Source organism: Erpetoichthys calabaricus, chromosome 13 (assembly GCF_900747795.2).
Source record: "Erpetoichthys calabaricus chromosome 13, fErpCal1.3, whole genome shotgun sequence".
NCBI classification, from domain to species: domain Eukaryota; kingdom Metazoa; phylum Chordata; class Cladistia; order Polypteriformes; family Polypteridae; genus Erpetoichthys; species Erpetoichthys calabaricus.
Genome location: NC_041406.2, coordinates 93945178 through 93967869, shown reverse-complemented (window position 1 = coordinate 93967869; position 22692 = coordinate 93945178). Strand labels below are relative to the sequence as shown.

At 40.1% G+C, this 22692-nt stretch overlaps 2 protein-coding genes across 19 annotated transcripts in view; one reads left to right on the top strand and one right to left on the bottom strand.

Moving 5' to 3' along the window:
• The window catches only part of LOC114663507 (probable thiopurine S-methyltransferase), a 261664-nt gene that overhangs the window by 72972 nt on the left and 166000 nt on the right, over positions 1-22692 (top strand). The window lies entirely within an intron of this gene.
• LOC114663782 (doublecortin domain-containing protein 2-like) overlaps positions 1-22692 on the bottom strand; it is a 346685-nt gene that overhangs the window by 256473 nt on the left and 67520 nt on the right. The window lies entirely within an intron of this gene.

Below are 22692 nucleotides of genomic sequence, written 5' to 3'. Positions count from 1 at the left end.
TGAAGTGTTCAAAGTTAGGAAGAGAATTACTACAATGGATCTTAGCTGTTTCTCAAAATGAACTCTTCAAGAACACAGGGACATAGACAGAAATTGGTTAAGGGTAAATTTCACACAAATCCTAAACATTTTTCTTCAGACAGTCTTCAAAAGCCATTAAGAAGGTTAACAAATTAAGTTAAATTAAATAGTGCCCTAATGTGTGGAGTACAAGTCCAAGGAGGTTCTTCTCAGGCTTTATAACACACTGGTGAGGCCTCATCTGGAGTCCTGTGCGCAGTTTTGGTCTTCAGGCTACAAAAAAGGCATAACAGCACTATATAAAGTCCAGAGAAGAGTGACTAGGCTGATTCCAGGGCTACGGGGGATTATGAGGAAGGAGAGCTGAGCTTTTTCACTTTAGGTAAAAGAAGATTAAGAGGAGACCTGATTAAGTATTTAAAATGATGAAGGGATTTAGTCCAGTGGATCGAGACGGTGACACAGGGGACACAGTTGCAAACTTGCTGAGGGTAAATTTTGCACAAACATTAGGAGTTTTTTATAACACGGAGAACCAAAGACACATGAAATAAGTGACCACGTAATGTGGTAGACAGTAGGACTTTAGGGGTTTTCAAAACTGTTATTTAAGAAGAATTAAGTGGACAGGACTGGGGAGCTTTGTTGCCCTGAAGGGCCTGCTCTTGCCTAGATTGTTCAAATGTTCTAACACTTTTAGTACACATGATGCTGCCTGTCCTAATGTCTTAATATATCACATTAAAGAATCTGTAAAATCTTCAAACACAGTGATACAGTAAATGAATTTCCAATGTAAATCTGAAAGGTACAGGTCAAAATAAGTAAGTGTAAAAAAATTAAATGGCAGTGATAAAACTGAAAATTAACTTCCTTATATTCTAATAAAATAGGCTTAGTCTCCATAAACTATGTTGGCCTGATTACGGAAAAGGCTCTCTATAATATCTACTGTCACCTATAAAATAAAACATTTGCTAAACAATGTAATATAATTTAAAAGACCATCCCTGGATGATAAATTATTGAATTATATTGAGAAAGACGGCAATTATTTTGCCTGACACTATGGCAAGTGAACCGATAAACTGTCCCTCTCTATCACAGTGAGAATAAATAATTGCTGACAGCCTGGCATACAAATCAAATTGGTTATTTACACCTAAATGATAAAACTTAATTAATAATTGAATTTAAATTGGAGAGAAATTTAAACATAAGTTTGCATAAGAAATATTCACCCTTGCATATGCACATATGTTCATGTAGATATTAAATATACAGACTAGCTGTGCTACCTGCTGTCAGTGCCATGCTGGATAGACTGGCATCCCGAATTGGGAGAGGAGGTTAATCCTTGCCTGGCCGGAAAGCCAAAGCTGAGGCAGAGCTTTCTGACACTGGCAGTATGCTTCACTACAGAATGTCCTGATAGTCTTGAGATTTCTTTGTTTCCTGCACAGACTCAAGGTACCCCCATGCCAGATGCAGCAAATCGGCCCCAAAACAAAACCGAGCCTCCTCCATGTTTCACAGTAGGCATGGAGTTCATTTCTTTGAAAGCTTAATTTTTTCATTTGTGGATGTAGAGCTGATGTAACTTGCCAAAAAGCTGCAGTTTGTCCAAAGGACATTCTCCCAGAAGCATTGTGGATTGTCGATAAGCATTTTAGCAAATTCCAGTCTGGCTATTGACTGTTTGTCTTTCAACAGTGGAGTCTTCCTGGATCTTCTTCCATTGAGCCCATTATCACTCAAAAAGCAATGGATGATGCGATCAGACACTGATGGATCTTCAACTTGGAGTTCAGCTTGTATTTCTTTGGAAATTGTCCTTGGTTTTTTGTCTACCATTCTCATTATCCTTCTGCCCTTTCCAGTGTCGATTTTCCTCATACGGGCACATCCATGGAGGTTGGTTACAGTCCCATGGCCTTTAAACTTCTTAATATTTGCAGCTGTTGTTACAGAAACATTACTCTGCTAGGAGATGGTCTTCTAGACTTTGCTTTTTGACATGCTTGTCTGTAATTTTCTTTCTGATCTCCTCACACGACTTTCTCCTTTGCTTTCCCTGGTCCATGTTCATTCAGAGTGGGACGCACGATGATCCCAACAGCAGAGTGACAACATTTCTCCATTTAAATTGGCTGAATGATTGAATGCACGATAGGAGGCAGGCATGATACGTATTAAAGAATATAGCTAATTTGAAAAATCACTCAAATCCAAATATTTAAGATCATTTCTAGGGTACCAACAAATGTGTCCAGGCCATTTTAGAATATCTTTGTAGAATAAGCAATACTTGATCTTTTTTCACACTTGCTTTGCTTTTTTCAATGACATTTCAAAGGCATGCAGGTACACAGGGGACAACTGAATTTCATTTCATCACTTTTCAGGGAACATATGGCACAATTTCAATGAGATGTACCAACAAATGTATGTACATTGTCACACGCTTGTGACTAGGAGCAAGCTGAGTGGACCAAGTGGAGGTGATTACCTGCCGGGCCAAGGGGTGGCGGAGTGCTCTAAACCTATTTCTGTTATTTCTGCAGACCAGATACGGGAAAACCTGCCTGATCTGATGTCACTTCCTGTTCCGGTGCCCAGACCAATGTCACTTCCTGTTCTGGCGCCCAGACCGACGTCACTTCCTGTTCCAGCGCCCAGAATGATGGCACATCCGGGTCTCGGCACCCAGGACTGATGTCACTTCCGGTTTACAGACTATAAAATCTCCATCTTGCCACACTAAATTTAGTTCATTCTGGGAACTCAAAACTAGCAACATCGTTGTGTTCAATTTAAATCTTTTGCAGCCAGGAACAATATACGGGTGGCTGCCCCAAACCTTTTCAGTGTGTTGAGACTCATTCTTTCACATCATCAAGATAAAAAGAACCAATATACAGTTCCTAACAGGCATGTCTTTGTGATGCACGAATAAACGTTGGAAAACGTACACAGACACAGGATGAACAAACTCCTCACACAGGGTAACCGTCCAAGTATCTAAAGCTATTTGCCAGCAGCAATAATCACAGCACCGTCCAGGCACCCAACATCCTTATTCTGTTATTATTATTTTTGCTTTGCGCCCTCCCCCACCATAACCTATTGCTATGGGGGAGGAGCAAAAGCTTTAGATTCATCAAAAACTCCCATCTCCGGTTTTCGATGGATCTCGATGTTTTAGGGTCTCCTGATACCCCTGATATCTCAGTGATGGGTGTGTGTCTGTCTGGGTGTGTCACAGTTTCTTGAGGATGGTCTAGAGGTAAAATGGCTGGACAGAAAAATAACAAACTCGAAACTTAAGCCTGTTATGAGATGACGATGTGCTGATTAGTTTTTAAGCCAAATCGTGCAAGATAAAGAGGCACTCTAGAGGAACTTTCAAATACCGTAATTCTGCAATTAATTATGAAGTCTTCTCGTCAATTGTTATCATAATGACCTGGTGAGGAAGGCAGGCTCTATTGTAGGCACGGAGCTGGACAGTTTGACATTCGTGGCAGAGCGACGGGCGCTGAGCAGCTCCTGTCAATCATGGAGAATCCACTGCATCCACTGAACGGTGTCATCTCCAGACAGAGGATCAGCTTCAGCGACAGACTGCTGTTACCGTCCTGCTCCACTGACAGACTGAGGAGATCGTTCCTCCCCACACTATGTGACTCTTCAATTCCACCTGGGGGGGTAAACGTTAACATTATACAAAGTTATTGTCTGTCTGTATACCTGCATTGTTATCACTCTTTAATTTAATATTGTTTTTTATCAATATGCTGCTGCTGGAGTATGTGAATTTCCCCTTGGCATTAATAAAGTATCTATCTATCTATCTATCTATCTATCTATCTATCTATCTATCTATCTATTTCTATCTATCTATCTATCTATCTATCTATCTATCTATCTATCTATCTATCTATCTATCTATCTATCTATCAATTTTATGATCAGAAAGATCAGCATCAGAGTGATAAATAATTATTGAACTGTGGATGTTGTATGGACCAAGTGAAGGTAATTCCATGCCAGGCTAGGGGGTGTCGGGGTGCACTAAACCTTCTCCTGTTATCTTTACAGACCAGCTGTGGGAAAACCTGTCTGACTCAACATTGAAGACGTCACTTCCCGTTCCGGCGCCTAGGATGGTGTCATTTCTGGTTCTGGTGCCTAGACTAACATCAGAAGAAGGTCACTTCCAGATCCCCTACGTCACTTTCAGTTTAGTCATTTAAAACCGTCATCTTTCCAAACCTTTGGCAGTTCATGTCTGGACTCCAACCAAGATACTTGCCTCAAAAAATCGACCCATTGCAGCCATGGATATTATACAGGTGGCTGCCCCAAACATTTTTAAGTGTGTCAAGTCTGATCTTTTCACCACTGTTAAGTTTGGGTAACTTGGTTCCTAGGGCACAAAGCCTACTGACGTTCATATCCAGTTTTTTAAAAATGGCTACAGTTTTTCATTGAAAATAATTATTTTGCGAAAATTACAACAAATCGACTGCTTAAAAAGAGAAAGGCTGAAGCAGCAATTTTTAAACATGTTGTCCATGAAGATGTTTTGTAAGGGCTATCAGTTAACTGAGCAAGTGGTCTCCCATCATGTCAACACTTTGTTCTTGGCATTAAGGTAAGACAATGGCACGGGTTAGCCTCTTCATGCCAGCTTCAAAACAGCAGCCAGCAAGAGGAATATCCTTATGAAATATCCTTCCATCTATCCATCTATCCATCCATCTTCCCGACTGCTTAATCCATTTCCTGGTCACATAGGTCCTGCGTTTATTCCACCAGTGCTGGACACATGGCATTTAACCAACCCTAACACAGGTACCAATTTATCATAGAGGCAATGTAATTATATTCAGGATAGTTTACAGCCTTAAAGTAATCTGTGTGGTGGACGGCCCTTCAGTATGGAAGATTGTGGGTTCGCTTCCTGGTTCCTCCCTGTGTGGATAGCGCTTTGAGAACTGAGAAAAGCGCTATATAAATGTAATGAATTATTATTATTATTATTATTATTATATGTTCAGGGGAGCAACCATGGACTTTTCAGTACCTCCCCCTGGACACTAGATGGCAACCTCCCTGGGTTAGAGCAGTGGCTCCATGGGCATTGGAGTTTGGTGCAGCCCTGTTGGGCGCCGCCTAGGGGTGCTGCAGCTGGGACTCCTGAGCACGTATGGGCACTGTATTTGCCACACCCGGATGCCTGATAAAAGGAGCCAGCACTGCAGGAGCCTGAGTCGGGAGGAGGAGGACAATGCTTGCCGGAAGGAGTGGTGGGGGAAGAGAGTTGTTGTGACTTTGTTGTGCTTGTGTGATGGGACTGTGTACTGCCTGTGGGACACGGGGAACATGTGCCCCACACGTGAAGAAAAATAAATTTGTCTTTTGTTTTACACGCGCCTCCATGTCATTCTGTGTCAGGTCAGCGCTCATATAGTGCCTTTCAGTCACACCTGATATACACTTGGCGCGGATTTGAGAAGAACACCGAAGAATCTGGAGGAAAATCCATACAGAATGTCCAAACTCCACAAAGATGGTACCTGGGGCCCATTTGAACCCTGTCTTCTAAATGTGCGAGGAAGCAAGCCTAACCACTCTACCACCATGCTGCCTTGCAACAATATCATGTGCTCTTTTCTGCGTTTTTAGCCTTACAACATGGCAAGTTATCCCATTTAGATGAAATGAGCCTTTTTATAATTATTACGTATAAAAAAAAAAAGAAAGAAAAAGAAAGAAAAATGATCCAAACTCAGACCCATTATTTCGCCTTTTAAAAGAGTTCATTGCAACCAGATTTCTAAAGCTTCTAGCGTGAGCCCTTAAAGGTGCATAAGCACACCAAGCTCATCTCATTCGGAAGATTAATAAGAAGTCATTCTCATCATCCCTGGAAACCGGCGCCTTTGGACAGAGCTGCAGCTTCACATTAGATAACGCTCTTCCTCTTTGAAGATACAAAGATAAATGGTGCACTCTGACACGGAGAAAAGCACGACTGGCAGAAAGAGAAAGCGTGACAAGAGAGTGGCTTTAATAGGCGGTTTAGCCATCATTGCACTATTAGCTGTAGATAGCCGAGTAGAATCCATCCGCAGCAATTTTCACTCAGCTCTCGTTCCACGTCCAGCTCCAGCTCTTTAAAGGCCATTATCTTGTCAGGGCGGCACTTTCATTTACGAAGTGCTTTTACTTGTTGGTGTCTGTAAAACTAGTTTAGGATTTTGCAAAGCTGAGTTCTCTTAAGTTGTGAGGGAGACTTACCTGCATGGCTTCTTAGGGATTTGTACCGATTCACAAACAAAATGAAAATGGCACACAAGTAAATAGAAATGATAGAAAACATATTCTACCGCTCGACACTCTGTTGAAGTGTTTTTATAGTAGTAGTAGTGGTAGTGGTAGTTTCATATGAATAAAACCTTACTTGCCTGTCCGACCAACACTCTCCAGTGCCATGATAAACAAGAGTATGTGGTGGAAGGCTGGGGTCCTTGCCTATCTGGGAAGGACCGGGTGAGGGGCAATACCTCCCCCGGGACACCATGGGGCAGCCCCCCCTAGATTGCATCGGGGCCACACGCTTGGAAGCTCAACCCTGCTGGGGCCTGTGGCTGACACCAGGGGGCGCCCATGACGATGCGGGTTTGCTGCATGCTCCCATCTTTCTTCCAGGAGCCCTTGAACCTGTCACCATCAGTAATGCTACCGAGGAGCTAGGCAGTAAGGCAACAACAATGGAGCAAGGGGATGGTGTATAAAAGTGCCAAGTGCTTTTATTAAAACAGAATACAATGTTCAAATTAAATCAGCGCTTCCCGATTCATTTTACCCTCGGACGGATGAGGCCGATTTCACACCCCCTTGGGAAATGTTCACCGAGCTTTGATGGCTTCAAGTTGAAATTGGAAAATATTGCATTGCAAAGCACGCACTGCGGTCTGTCTACTCCATCAATAATTGTTTTGGTAAAGCCGTACTCAGTGTAATCCTCCTTCCATTTTCTAATTTTTTCGTGACTAGCCATGCTTAAATGAACGGTAAAAAAGTAAGAGCGAAGCGACGGTGACTTATTGAGGCAGGCAGGCGAGAGCACAATAGCACGCGGGCTCGATGTAGTGCGCGTCAAGTCGATTTAAAATGCGCGGTCAGATTCTTTTCAAGTTCTATTTGGATATAAGTAGGTTCTATTTAGTCGACAGAAATATCTTTGGTAGGAATGTAAGTTGAATTTAGTCTTTAAATTTCTATGGTGAAGAAAAATGTATGCAATGATGACTAAATTTAACTTACATTCCTACCAAAGATATTTCTGTCGACTAAATGAAACTTACTTATATTTAAAATTTAAATAGAACTTGAGCAGATACGATAGTTCATAATACCCACGCAGCACTAAGTGCACGTAAGAGCGGAAGTCATCCGTTTTAACAAGCAGCGTATTGCACTGATACGAAATGGCCTGCCCATTTAATTATTTAGGAATGGATAGATAAATTAAGATTTTGTACAAATAATGTTTTTCATTTTTCTTCCTCGATGGATTCTGGCACCCCCAGCAACAGTTCCCCCAATTGGGAAGCGCTGAATTAAATAAAGTGCAGTGATTCAAAAAGAGTCATTAAATACATAATTCATAAAAACAGTAGTGAAACATGGAGGTTAAAAACAATACAAAAAGTCTTCTTAAGAACAACGAGGTTAAAATAATGCAGGAAGCATTATTTTTAAAAAAACAACAACAACAACAACAATCCTGGTGCCTTTTCACCTGGCGGTTCCCCTGCTTCCCCCATCTGGGCTTCTCAACAGGGGAGTCACCATTCCTGCAGCTGGCTTTCTCTTCACTCTGCTGTTGGTCATTCGCCTCTCCAATCCCTGGCTCCGGTAGGCACCACCGAACACCGATTTGGGATTCCCCAATGACCAGGGCTCTCACGCTGGGGAAAACCACATCCCAAGTCCCGACTCCCACAGCCTTCTCGGCCATACGCAGCGAGTCACCCGCCTTCAGGTCACTCCCGCCCTTCAGAATAAACTCTGTAGGAGCGACCACTACTGCTACTGCTCAGGTGTCGGCCTAACACCCAAGCTCCCTGATCAGCTGCACACGAGCATGCAGTTGCTCGCTTGCTCTCCTGCACCGACTTTCTCCTGCTACTGCAGCTCCCTGCTCTCCTGCAACCTCTGGCTTTCTTTCACCTGTTGTCTCTCTTTTTCCCCCTTAGCCGACTCATGCTTCTATATATCAAGAGGGCATGGCAGCTGTGGCAAATCAGCAGCCCTAGGAACAATCACGGATGCAGGTGGTCTCTCACCTGTGCACTTAGGTGAGAAACGCCCACATCGCGAATCGCCCTGAGAACCGCTTCAGCCACACAACCACCAAGCCCCCTCACCAAGCCGCGAGCGCGGTGATTATTTATTTTAAAATTGGCCTTTGTTGGGAGCTGTGGACCCGCTATACCACAGCACCTGGAGATTCCGGAGCCCTGGACTGCAGTATTTCCACCACACCCAGAAGTGCTGCCGGAAGAGGATCCGGGTGCACCTGGAGTACTTCCGGGTGCCCATGCAGCACTTCCGCCACACCCAGATGTGTTGCCCGAAGATAACCGAAGATCACCTGGAGCACTTCCGGGTGCAGTATAAAAGAGGCCGCCTCACTCAAAAGGGTCTGGCTGCAGACGGTGCACTCTCAGCCACATGCACGCTCAGCCACTGACGTCAGATGCACGCTCAGCCACAATAGGAAGTGCAACTGACGCTCAAGCGCCAACTTAGTTTTCGAGACCAACGCGAACGTTAAGTTACGTTTGAGTACTGCATCCGGCGCCGCCGTGAGTGGCAGCCTTTTCAGCAGCCCCGTGTATGACTGTATATGTATGTGTACTTTTCTACTTTTATTTTTCTATTTTTATTTATTGATCACTCCTAACATTATACATAGTTATTGTCTGTTTTTTTCACCTGTATTATTATCATTCTTTAATTTACTATTATTTATTGTATCAGTATGCTGCTGCTGAAGAATGTGAATTTCCATCGGGATTAATAAAGTATCTATCTATCTATCTATCTATCTATCTATCTATCTATCTATCTATCTATCTATCTATCTATCTATCTATCTATCTATCTATCTATCTATCTATCTATCTATCTATTATTTCTTTTACTGAATTATATAGTTACGTTTTATTTTATTTCATGCCATACACACATTATTGCAGTGTAAATGTTTTGGTCAAGTGCATTAAGTAACTTCTTTCTTTAATGACTGGAGTGAGTTTGTTTTCAGTTACGGTGACTACTAGCCAGTTAGCTCACGTTATCTTACCGTTAAATAGACACATGTCTACGACCTTAAGATATCAGAAGCGTATTTAAATTCGTGTGAATTAAAGTGATGTAAAAATGTTTATTAAGCTTATTAATAAAACAAAGATGTGTTGTTTCTTTGTGCTTTTACAGATGCACCCCTCCATAAGATGTGAGGCTATTGTGCCACAGCAGTGCACGAATTGTTGCACTTTGTATCATTGTTCACTATGCCCTGCCCTACAGTCTATGAGGTTGGCAAGAATCCAACAGCATTTAGATGGACATTTGAAAAATGCAATCATTTTTGAAGGTAATGCAAGGTGGATTATTACAATATAACTAGGGTGAATGAATAATTAATGTGCAAAAATGCACCGAACTCTTGCATGTTAAAGCACAAAAAACCTGAAAACTTTAGCAAGACATGAGAAAAATATTATTTTAAAAATTTGGTAAGAGTCCCCCATGTAACAGAGTCTGTTTTCAGTCTACTTTAAGGCATTGTACAGACATGGAAAAAATCACTTAAGGTGCTTGTAAATTTACTGGACACAGACCATGATATAGCCCACATAATAGACACAATAGTCCCATTGTTTAGCATCTGAATGCTTTGTTTCAAGATTAATTTATTTACTGACTTGTTACCTTTTACTTGTTCTTATTTCTAACAGATAAGAGAATATGTCGTTGCCATCTGCCATGAAAGGTCTGAGGGTCACTACCATTGTCCGTTTTGCATGAAGACAATACTTAGAAGAAACAGTATGGAGTGTCATCTAAAAATATGCTCAAAATCTGCATCTGAGCCTTCCCACAGCCTACTTTTTCCAGCACAAGAATCTTCCCACAACCTACCTGTTCCGGCACAAAAACCTTCCCATACCATACCGCTACCAGTACAAGAGCCCTCCCAAGCTAATGAGCTGGGTCCAGAAAACAGTTCTAAAACAAGAAATACAAGAAAGTGCCCTCATTGCTCATTAGATTTGCTCAAAAAGAATTTGGACACACACATCTTAAGAAAACATAGACATATCCCAGGATGTAACACTCATGTCTCATCTTTCCAGCATTTGTGTTGATGTATCTAATGGAGTGTCAGTAGTTCAACGAACTGGCCATGGTTTTTCTGTTCCGGTCCATGTACAAAGGAAGACAACAGGCAACATTCAACATGTTAAATGAGAACTGGAGGAATGCTGCCAATTCCACCTTTTGGCTCAGAGAAGTGGATTGCCTTTAAGTCAGTGTGAACATCTCGGCTCACTTGATTATTGCCAGGACACTGCTTTTGAAGATATCTTAAATCCCATTGTGCTAGATGAAATGGTGGCCCTTAAATTTTTTGGGAATGAAAAGAAGGCAGTTTGCCTAAAACGGCAAAAAGCAGCACGGGCAGCTTGTGTCCCATTTTCTGTTCTGGTGGAATTTGGTGGCTCCAATAAGCAGATTACGCTATCCATACATGAGCCTACAATACATTATTATAGCCGTCTCGGTAGAGTCATGGTCTGCTATAATTCGACTGATGGCACATCCTGTACTCACAAAAACATTGGTAAATGGCACTTGTTTCAAATTAATAGAGGCTTTTTCAAGACTGGACCATCTAAATCAGCAGATGCACAAACAATGCAAGTGAGTATTTATGTGCCCAACATTGTCAACTTATCTGCCTAATTCATATCTTTTTGAAAGCTGGCAAAAATGCAGATATCCAACCCAGCAAAACTCAATTCAGGGAGATAACCACTATGGTACTTGTATAACACATTAGAAAATTGAAAACTCCTTTGTGATAAAAAGATCGTAATGGACGGTAGCATAAATAAAAGTTATGAGATGTAGCCACAAATTATATGAATCCAAATTGGACCCTAAGGTGTGTTTGCCCCATGTACAGAAAAATCATGTAGGTTTACTTAGCACAAAGAGAGGCCAATCAGAATGCCCCCTCAGTCTCATACAGACTCTTGCCCACAAAAACCACCTATTTGCGATATTCTGTGTTTTCTGAGGGAGTCATGACGCTTATATCAGAATGCAGTGGACATCTGGAAGTACAGAAAATGTGGGATGTCTGCACGTAATCCAAGGTGGTCCAGTTATGTTTTTCCCAGAGAGGTAGTACTGTCCTGAAACCACCACATAGCCAGATAACTGTAACTAAGTGTTATGTTTTGCAGGCACAGGATGAATGTGAGGATGCATCAATACTGCCAGAAGTACAAGTAAATTTTTTTATCAGTTTTTTATATATCAATAATAATTGCATAAAACACATAAATACACCAAATTTTTATTCCTGTCTAAGGTATCTGTCCTTGCACACGCAAAAAACAGCCAGTCAGTGGTGCAGTGACAGCCAACACCAATTCATTGGTCTGATCCAGTTGCCCCAGATACTGACTATGACAGAGGAAGATGCTGGGAAGGCTCTGCAGGAGTACGAAGCAATGAATGCAGAGAAAGATTCACTAGTTAATAGAGATGATGTTCTGGCTCCATTTTGTTTTGGGTTTAGCCATGTGCAAGACATGCACAGATTTTTAGATGAAATGGTGAATTGCAGGAAGTTCACTATGTACTGCTGCCTCCTTAACTAAATTAATGTTTTTTATTGGTTTGTGTTTTGTTGTTGGGGTTTTTTTTTTTGAAGGGGGAGGGGGGGTCTTATGTATAAATAAATATATAAACATTTGATTACTGATGTGTCCAATGTCCTTTTCCCTCCACCATTTATTAATCACAGTTTGGTACCTCATGACATGTAAAGTATAGTACGTATTATAGTTCTGATATATAAGATTATTAACAACACAGAATTGTTCTATTTGTTTTATTTCATTTTACTCTTTATTCACACGTAAATACTGTATACATTAAATTTAAATGATGTTAGCAAGTTATGATGGTTGCATAATTGTTTTTTCCTTGGGATAACAGCGGGAACACTAAACTAGCACACTCTAAACATCAGCGCTCTCGCTACGCTACCACGGCCATGCTGCTAGTAATCACAATAACAGGCAAGCATTTACCTTGGTTAACTTGATCTGTTAAAATGGTAAACATGTTAATAAACCAACACAGGCCAGCCAAACAACGTGAATATGCACAAGTTAACATGATTAAGAATATTCCATATCGTTCATAAATGGTAAGACTATAACTAGCAAACGTACCAACTTAGCAATCAGGAAACGACTCCCCTGTTGCACTTCCTATTGTGGCTGAGCGTGCATCTGACGTCAGTGGCTGAGCGTGCATGTGGCTGAGAGTGCACGGTCTGCAGCCAGACCCTTCTCGCCTCACTCCATTCGGACAGCCAGAGTCAGGAGGTAGAGGACAAAGCTTGCATGGAGAGGAGTGGAGGTGGCAGAAGAGAAGGAAAGAAAGAGAGAAAAGAAAGAAACAAAGAAGAGAAGGGACTGAGCAGTATTGTGTGCTATTTAATTGTGTACTGTACTCTGAAGTGGGAAGCTGGGGAATAGAGCTGCCCCACAAGAAAATAAAAAGCATGTGCCTGTCTGTGTCCGGGTTCGGGGAGTGGTATGGCCCACGTTATTTCCACAAGTAGCTTAAAATAATCAACTTCATTTTAATTAATAGAAAACACAAATCAGTTTACAAAGATTCCAACAATGAAACAAATCGAAAAATAAGTTTCAATCACAGCCGTGGGCCAGAGAAGTTCATCTCACAACTGCAAGTAAGATTCAGCTACTCATAATGTGCACAGTCATATTCTTTGCAGTCGCCATCTCGGTGAATTCTGCTCTATGCGTAGCCTCACTAGGACATTACAAGAATTTTGACAAGATCAGGCCATTCGGCTCATCAGTCCTATCCACCTAATTTCTCCAAAATAACATTGAGTTGAATTTTTGAAGGTCCAGTTCTCTACCACACTACTTAATAATTTATTCCATGTGTCTGTGGTACCTTTTGTGCAAAATTTACCCTTAAAAAGTTTCCAACTGTTTTGAACTTTTGAACTTTTTTTAATGAACAGACTGAATCCCTGTACTAATTCCTTTCATATTTAATTTTATATCCTTCAATTATATCCCCTTCCTAATCTCAATTTGCTTAAACCGACAAGGTTCAAATCTTTTAATCTGTCCTCATAGCTCATATCTCTCAGTCCCAGAATCAGTCCAGTTCATTTTCTCTGGACTTGTTCTAATGCTGCAATGTCTTTTTTTGTAGCCCAGAGACCAAAACTGCACCCAGTACTCCAGATGAGGCCTCACTAGTGTGTTATAAAGCTTGAGCAGAACTTGCTTGGACTTGTAGTCTACACATTAGCTTTTTTAATGGCTTCTGAACACTGTCTGGGTATACGTATTATAACTGCAGGAGCACCCGCATGTGCTATCAAGCCACTGCAGTTGATCCATAATGCAGCGGCCCATCTTGTATTTAACCAGCTGAGATGGGCACATGTCACTCCTCTCTTCAGGTGGCTACATTGGCTGCCTGTAGCAGCACACATTAAGTTCAAATCCCTGATGTTTGCCTACAGAGTAGTCAGTGGGTCAGCTTCTGAGTATATGGAGACCCTCAGGTCTGCCAGGGAAAAGCCTCTGGTGATGCCGCATCTACGTGGTATCAAGTCTCAATCCACAATCTTTTCCTGTGTAGTTGCTGGTTGGTGGAACATGCTGCCCACCTCCACCCATACTGCTGACTCCCTCAATATATTCAAGAAGTGATTGAAGACCCATCTGTTCTGTGAATATCTATTGAATTGACGAAGAAGAAAAAAAACTTTGTTCTCCAATATTGTTATATCATTGATTACTTTGTTTACGTTTAATTGCCTTATTGATTGTAATCTATGATTGTAAATGTATTAGTGATTATCTATTCACTTTTGGCAATCAACTTTTGTTGTCACTTTAGATTTGGTGTCTCTAATTACGCTGTACTTACTATGTAATTACTTATATAATTACAGAATAACTAGGTGTTATTACCTTGTATTTACTGAGTAACACAATGTAATGTTGTGCTTAAGCACTCTATTATAATTACGAGGTAGTCGTGCCCGTCAAGGACGGGCTGCAGGCAACTTTTATCAGTGTTGCAGGGTAAAAGTCATTAAATGCAAAATTATTTGTACCATGATTAAATTTAGTGATAAAATGTTTTTTGTGCCACACGACAAATCGGGATTCGAACCCAGGTAGACAGTAGGTGGTGTTAGGTCCTAACTTTGTTCCGGCATCCGGGATCCAACCACCGACCAAGGGTAGTGTGCACTCTACCACCTGAGCTGTATGGATCTTAGTACCAAGGCAATAATAAACATAATGAAAGTTGTTTCTAGTTTAAGTCATGTATGAAAGTGTTACATGCCATAAAATGAACGACTTATCTTTATCAAAATAAAATTATGAATCATTAACACGTGCTGTTTATTCCACAGTTTTTGTTCTTCAGTAAAAATTCTTTTTGGTTTCTTCCTTTTTGGCAATTCTTGAGGTGTAGTTTGAGCACTTGAAATATCCAAAATCTTATTTCTTTTTGCATTTTCGTCTACTTCAGTCAAGTGACTTCCTTCAGCTTTTCTTTTAATCCGATTGGTCACTCGCTTCCCAGTGCTTCGTTTTTTATTTTGTTGTTGAGGCAAATGTGCAATATTCAAATTGTTTATGGTCTTTTCTTGGGTTTCTTCGTCATTAAAATGCAAGCTTGTTTCTTTTTTAGTTGGTTGGTCCAAATTTTCAAAATTCGTAGAATATCAGCCAATCAAAACACTGATGTAAACGTACCAACCAACCAACCAACAGACAGACATGCTGAAATATATATATAGATTATTATACAGTTTATGTACATATGTACTTTTAAAAATTGTGGAATAACAATTACAGTCGAGTAATTAATTATATCATTACACTGTATTAAACCAGTAAGTGCAAGGTAATAACACCTAGTTACTCTATAATTATATAAGTAATTACATGGTAAGTACAGCGTACTACACCTAATCTAAAGTGATACCCAACTTTGTTGCCTGTCCTACTACACTTGCTGAACAAACATGCCCTAGTCTAATGTTTACCTCTTTTGTAAGTTGCTTTGGATAAAAGTGTCTGTTAAGCAAATAAATGTAAATGTATTGTCCTATATGTGTGCATGGGAGACAGTTTAAGGGCTATGGTGAAGGTAATTCTCCACCACTCCAGGAGATGGTGCTTTATAACGTTCTCTCTTTTCCTCCCTCTGCAGACTGGAAGAAAGACACCTAAACACCGAGCAAATTGGGTGCAGTTCAAATGGACTAAGGGAGGATCATTCCACAGTTTTGGAGCAAAAGTGGAGAAGCATTTTCTCATCTTGGCACGCCTGGCAAAAGGAGGAAGAGTCAGCAGGCAAGCAGAGTCAGAATGGGGATTTCTTGAAGGAACATATGGAGTGACCAAGGACTATAAATACTGAGGAGTAGAATTGTAGGTCAAGACAAGAATTTTCAGCTGGATCCTTGCAATCACACTAAAGAAGAGAAGCAGTAGGACTGAGACAAAGAACAGAGAACAAAAGTCGATCAACTGCATTCTGGAGGAGCTGCAGAAGTCTGATTGCAGTTGAAGAGTTGCTATAGTCCACCCAAAAGAGAACCAGTGCCTGAACAAGGAGTTGCGTAGCATAATTAGTGGGAAAGAGTTGAAAACTCTAAATATTATGAAGAAAGAAAGAAACAACATCATTGGGTCATTGAAGAAATATGATCAATGAATGAAAGTGAGGAGTCCAGAGTCACATCAAGATTTCTGCTTGAGACTGATGGTGAAAGGGTGACATCTTCAACAGCAATACTTAAAGACAAATCTGAGGAAGGGGAACTAGAAGTTAAGTACTGGATATCTAACTTTAAAAGGTTTAGTTTAAGGAGATGAACACTCATCCATGATGAGATGGAAGAGGGAGACACCTGGAGATCTGGGCTGAAACCTATGGGTTGTAAGGAGGAAATTAGAGGAAGATCTGTGCATCACCAGCATAGAGATGGTAAGAGTATCCATGAGAAGAGCTAACATTACATAAAAAGCAAATGTGAAGAGAAGAGAGATGTGGACTTAACACGGATCCTTAAGCTACACCTTGGATTCGTTCAAAACCAGTCCTAAGCAGAACCATGGATTCCAAGTTTAGTGAGGAAAAAGATAAGCAAGGAGTGGTTAATGATACTGAAAGCTGCTGAAAGGTCAGGAAAGATCAGAACAGAGGACAGAGAAGCAGCTCGAGAAGACTGAAGATGATTTGTGACTAAAAGCAGCTGACGATGATCTAGAAGGTTGTTGTCAGAGAGAAAACAGGAAACTTTGTTGGTGGACTACTGGTTCTAAAGTCTTGAACAGTGGCAGAAGGTAAATGGGATAGTAATTATCAGTGGCAGATGAGTTGAGAGAGTGTTTCTAGAGAATAGGGATTAGACTTCTTGAAATCAGTAGAGAAGATACCAGGGGTAAGTAAGGCATTAAAAATAGAAGAGATGGAGGAAAGATAGAGTGAAGAAGATGTGAAGGAATGAGGAATAGGGGAACAGAGTCATTTACAGGAGAGAAGGAGGAATGACAAGAATGGCACAGAGGGGCTCACAGCTGCCATGAAAGGTACCAGCTCTCCATGCCCCTGAACTAGATAAGCAGGAAAGACAACAGATGGATCTGAATTTTTCTTCCAGGTTAAAATTTAAATTAGAGAGACCTATGATAAGTAGACTACTCCCTACTCCCACCTACCATGTCAATGGAAAGTCTTCTTATTTCTTTATGCTCTTAGAAAGACGAGCCAAGAAGGACAAAAACAATACTATTAGTCCAACTGAAAATTGGTATCAATCAGACATTTTGATCAGGATGCCCATGTCTCTTTGCTCCCACAAGCCTGAGTCATCTTAGCGCGGCGACACTAAACAGACAGACAGACACATAACTGCAGAAACACCAGAGAGGGGGTCAGGTGCAAACACAAGGCGCATACCCTGTAATCACGCTTCAGTGCTGGTCATTGGGGCTGAGCTGCTGTTGAGAAGTGTTACTTTAATGACTGGGATTTGCAAGTAGTTGAAGCTTCTAATTCACTCCTGTAGTAAAACATTCACTTAATTACCGTAAACATGTTTTGGTTTGCTAAGAAGTCTTTTCAATTGTACTAATTATTTTGAAGCTTGATTTAGGATAAAAAAAACATTTCACAGGGGAGATCTACTGAGTCAAAGACATAGCTGGAGGAGCTCATCCTATTGTTGGGCAAAATGTAAAAGGAAATCCTCTGCATGCCAGGGTGGATAAGGGTGTACTGCCAGGCTGTGGTGCACCTTCCCAGTGAAAAGTGGATCCAAAGAGGGTACTAATGCCAGGCAGAAAAGAAAGTGGTTCATCATGATATGAACTACCACAGTAGCTGAGCCTGAGCCAGTAGATAGTGATGGGGTTTGGTCATCCAGTAGGCTGCCAGAAAGCTTCCAGATAGTGATGAGTGATACGACTCGCACAAAGCTCAGCATTTCACTTTGCAAAAAAATAAACTAAAAAATAGCAAAACAAATGCTATTTTGTTTCCAAAGATTAATGTGTCTGCCTGGTATTTAGTTTTTAAATAAAGATCTTGGGTAAAGAACAAAATCACTGGACTCATTTCCTGTTACACGTATACATTTTGTTAAGCCACCAGACATGTGTTTTTTGCACTGGTAAGACGATGCCCACTTTGCCATTTATGATGACAATTTTGACAATCACAATCCAAAGACCATGGAACGCATCTATAGTTGGTGGGGGGGGGGGGTCCTCAAGGCATGGGTGGGTGTGGGAGGCGGGGCTTGAGTGTATGGTGTGGGAGATTGTAGCCAAACTCCGCATGAAGGAACATTACTAACAGTGGTATTCAGCAATGCTACAAATTCAATTTAAAGTTGATTCATTCAAAGCTAAAAATGCTACAAATCTCAAATTACCGTATATACTCACGTATGAGTCAGGTCTTGAAACCCAAAAAATCAATCATAAAATCAGACCCCGACTTATACGCCCATTCAAAAATGCAACACTTATTTATTTTTTACATCTTCTTGCCTCCTCCAATCTCACATCAGTTTCTCAGACGTATCGAATTTTGTTGCAGCAGCGCAGTTGTAGCGGGGCCACATAGTGTTTAAATGTCAGTACTGAGTGCGTCTCGTTTTATTGTCCCGTTTACTGTTTATGTGCATCAGTTAATGCCGTCCCCGAAAAAGGGGGACGGATGATGGAAGGAGACCACAGCCGCAAACCTGGAAAACACCTGTTTACAATCAATCAATCACAGCCGTCACAGGATTATTTAAGCCATCAGGAGGAGAAGGAAAGAGGAGGAGAGAAGGAGATTTTTCATTCACGAGCACGAGCCAACTGTTCCAGTTATTGTCCACATTGCGCATATCCATCCAGTTTGTTTTTCCATCAGCCGGATTTATTTCAAGGACCTCACCACGAGAGACCCCGGGGTAGGACTTACTCATCCACCACACACACGAGGATTCACGGTGAGGCTGTTCCATTTTTTCCGGGGAGAATCAAACATCGCAATTTCACTAATTCAGTCATCCGCTTTCAGGACAGTTTCTTTATTACCGGACTCACGTTTTCATTCATTTTCAGTTTATCATTCATTGTTATTCGTGTTGTGTGTTTATTTGTTACAGGGACAAGGGAGGGTTTTTGTTGTGTATATATATTTGGTGGTGTCTTGTTATTGCTGGGGTGGAGGGATATTTATGTTACTATTTTTCTATTTCATTTCACTTAATACATATAATCTGTTTAATTTTACATCCTGTTTTTGTGTGCTTATATTTTTCACCGTCGATTGTGGGGGGGAAAGTTTAATTGGTAAGAAGTACGGCTTGATAGTAAGGTTATTTCTCAGTCAATTATCCAAGCCACAGGTCTTGGGAGTGTAGCTGCCGGCTGGGTAAAAGGGGTCGGCCGTTACACAGTTACCAATTTCTTTCACTACTTCAACGACGTTTAATCTAAAACCAGCTTCATATTTTCTTCTGATCGAACACTCCATTGTAGATAAGGGATGCTCTTACGATAAAGGTGTATGAGGGTGTGAGATACAAAAAACACAAATCAGTTCAAACGTCACATTAGAATAGTTGGGGTATTACCGCGTGGTCATGTAGGCACAATAGAGAGACAGAGAGAGAGGTTAGGAGCACACGCTGATACAGTGCATTGACGCACCCACATAGTGTGCCGTGTGCTCCGTGGTTACTCTCTCATGTGGGCGTTAGCATATCGTAATCTCTTGGACCAACAGTGTAATTTTTCCGCATTCAACTTATATGACTGACATTATAAAATACCAGAAATTATACTGTAAAATTAAGTCCCAACTTATCTGCGAGTATATACGGTAGTACCGCCTCATTATATAGTGGGTTTGAATAAAAAAATAAACCTATAAAAAACAATAACAGTTGAAAATTACTTTTACTCACTCAAAAGCACCACCCTGTGCTGTTCTCTTTCTGTCTATCACATTCTGAAAAACAGCATCTCCATCCACAATAAAAAAAATCACATTTCATTCTGCTCCATCTTGGCTTAGCTTTATTGCTTTTTATAACTTCCTCTGCACATTTTGTTTACTTCAAAGAGATCTTCACTCCGATTCTTTATTGGTATTGTGAACTAAATGATGATACACAGAAGGGCAACAGTATAGGCTATTTTCAAAAATGCAAGGCATTGACAAAAAATGTAGCATAATCAGTTCATTTCAGATTTACTGCCATGGTACAGACAGGTAATGAACAGAGAGGTAAGCAATGTGGGTAGAACAATCAGTTAAGGAGGTGTTGGAATTGAGGAGAGGAGAACAACCAAAGAGAAAGTGAATGGACTGTGTGAAGGGGGCAGTAAGAGAGAAAGGGGTATCAGGTAAGGAAGTGTACATCAGATGAGAGTGGAGGAGCGTGGTCCAATATATGAAAGTGGGAAAAGCTTTAGAAGTAGAGGAAGAAGATGGATTTCAAAATTGAGTGAATGAATCATTTATTATCCTGTCTTCAACATTTAAACATTTTAATCAAGCCATTTTTTACAAGGTGCCTTTCACACTGGACACAATCACAGGCTTCTACTTAATAAATAGAATATAAAGCCAAAAAACTAACCAGAACTGCCTTTATGCTTTCCTATGTCAACACTGCCATCTAATGGCAAAATACAGAAACTACTCCAAAGACAAATCAGAGGAAGGAAAGAAAGATGGGACCGCTTAATAAAAGAGAAATTAAACACCTCATTTAGTAAACACTAATGAACCCAGCTATCTTTTGAAAGTTGCTGTGTCATCAGTTCAGATCTTTCTAGGACTGTGAGAATTTTATATTCAGTAGATTCTGTACCAATTTTGTTTCTAACAATTACTGGACCCAGTCAGTCCAATGCAGGGTCTAATCTGGAAGCTAGTGATCCTGAATGGGGCACCAATCTATTTCAGGATACTCATAGTGCTTTTGATATTTTTTTAATATTTAAATAGCCATCTCATGTCATGCTAAACACTCACTGAGTTAAATCGGGATATGTTATTATTATTATTATTATTATTATTATTATTATTATTATTATTATTATTATTAATTGCTGTCCTCACTATCTTCCATCCATTATTCTATTCTTTTATTTTTTTATTCCTTTATTTTTCTTGACTATAGTCAAAATAATAATAATAATAATAATAAAATAATAATAATAATAATAATAATAATAATAATAATAATAATAATAATAGACAGATTTAGCTCAGTGAGTTTTTAGCATGACATGGGGTGGGTATTTAAAGATAAAAAAATTATCAAAAGCACTATAATAATAATAATAATAATAATAATAATAATAATAATAATAATAATAATAATAGACAGATTTAGCTCAGTGAGTTTTAGTATGACATGGGGTGGCTATTTAAATATTAAAAAATTATCAAAAGCATAATAATAATAATAATAATAATAGACAAATTTAGCTCAGTGAGTTTTTAGCATGACATGGGGTGGCTATTTAAATATAAAAAAATATCCAAAGCACTATAATAATAATAATAATAATAATAGAAAGATTTAGGTGAGTTTTAGTATGAAATGGGGTGGCTATTTAAATATAAAAAAATTATCCAAAGCATTATAATAATAATAATAATAATAATAATAATAATAATAATAATAATAATAATAATAATAATAATAATAGACAAATTTAGCTCAGTAAGTTTTTAGCATGACATGGGGTGGCTATTTAAATATAAATAAATTATCCAAAGCACTATAATAATAATAATAATAATAATAGAAAGATTTAGGTGAGTTTTAGCATGACATGGGGTGGCTATTTAAATAAAAAATATTAAAAGCGCTATAATAATAATAATAATAATAATAATAAGGATGATGATGATGATGATGATGATGATGATGATTATTGGGTAGCAAGGTGGCACAGTGGTTGCACTGCTGTCTTACAGTGAAGTAGACTGTGTGGAGTTTGTATGTTTTCACCAGGAGCTCCGCGTTTCTCCCACAGTCCAAACACATTTTGGTTTGGTGTTACTAAAGTGGTTATTAAAGAAAAGAACCTCCACTTGACAGGGAAGCCTCCTGCCAACAGTTCCCTCCAGTAGCATGAGCCCCAACATGGCTGCCCTGCAGAACTACATGTCCCAGGCAGCCTTACAGGTGTCCAAATGGGAGCTATGCCAGAGGAATGCTGCCACCCAGTGTACTGGTGGAACACATGGCTCCAGGAAGAAGCCTCCCTCTGTCCCTCTGCTATACGAGCCTCCTGAAGGGGAAAGGGTACAGCCAGCTATGATGTTCTTTCAGCTGCTGTCCCCAAACACAGAAAAGGAAGAACCAGTCCTTCCAGTTGGGATGCCCATCCACTCAGGCTGTCCTTCCATTACAATGGCCTCTAGGCCAGATAAGGAAACAGCATCAATCCCAGCCAGGATGCCAGTCAATTCATTACAGTACACATGTGAGGAAAACATGATGGGGTCAAAAATTTTGAAATCGCAGCTTTTTGCATGAAAGTTATGTGCTAAATAAATCCGATTTTAATACAGTGTTACTGTATGTTTTACTATGTAAGCACTTAACAACAATTTTTATGCTGCAAGAGTTAAGCATTTAGGAAGAAGAAAAAGGAAGACTGTCAGTTAACTCCCTGGCCTAAACATGAAAAGCCAAGCAGCATCAATAGGCATCAAATCATAGACACATCTATACTAATAAGG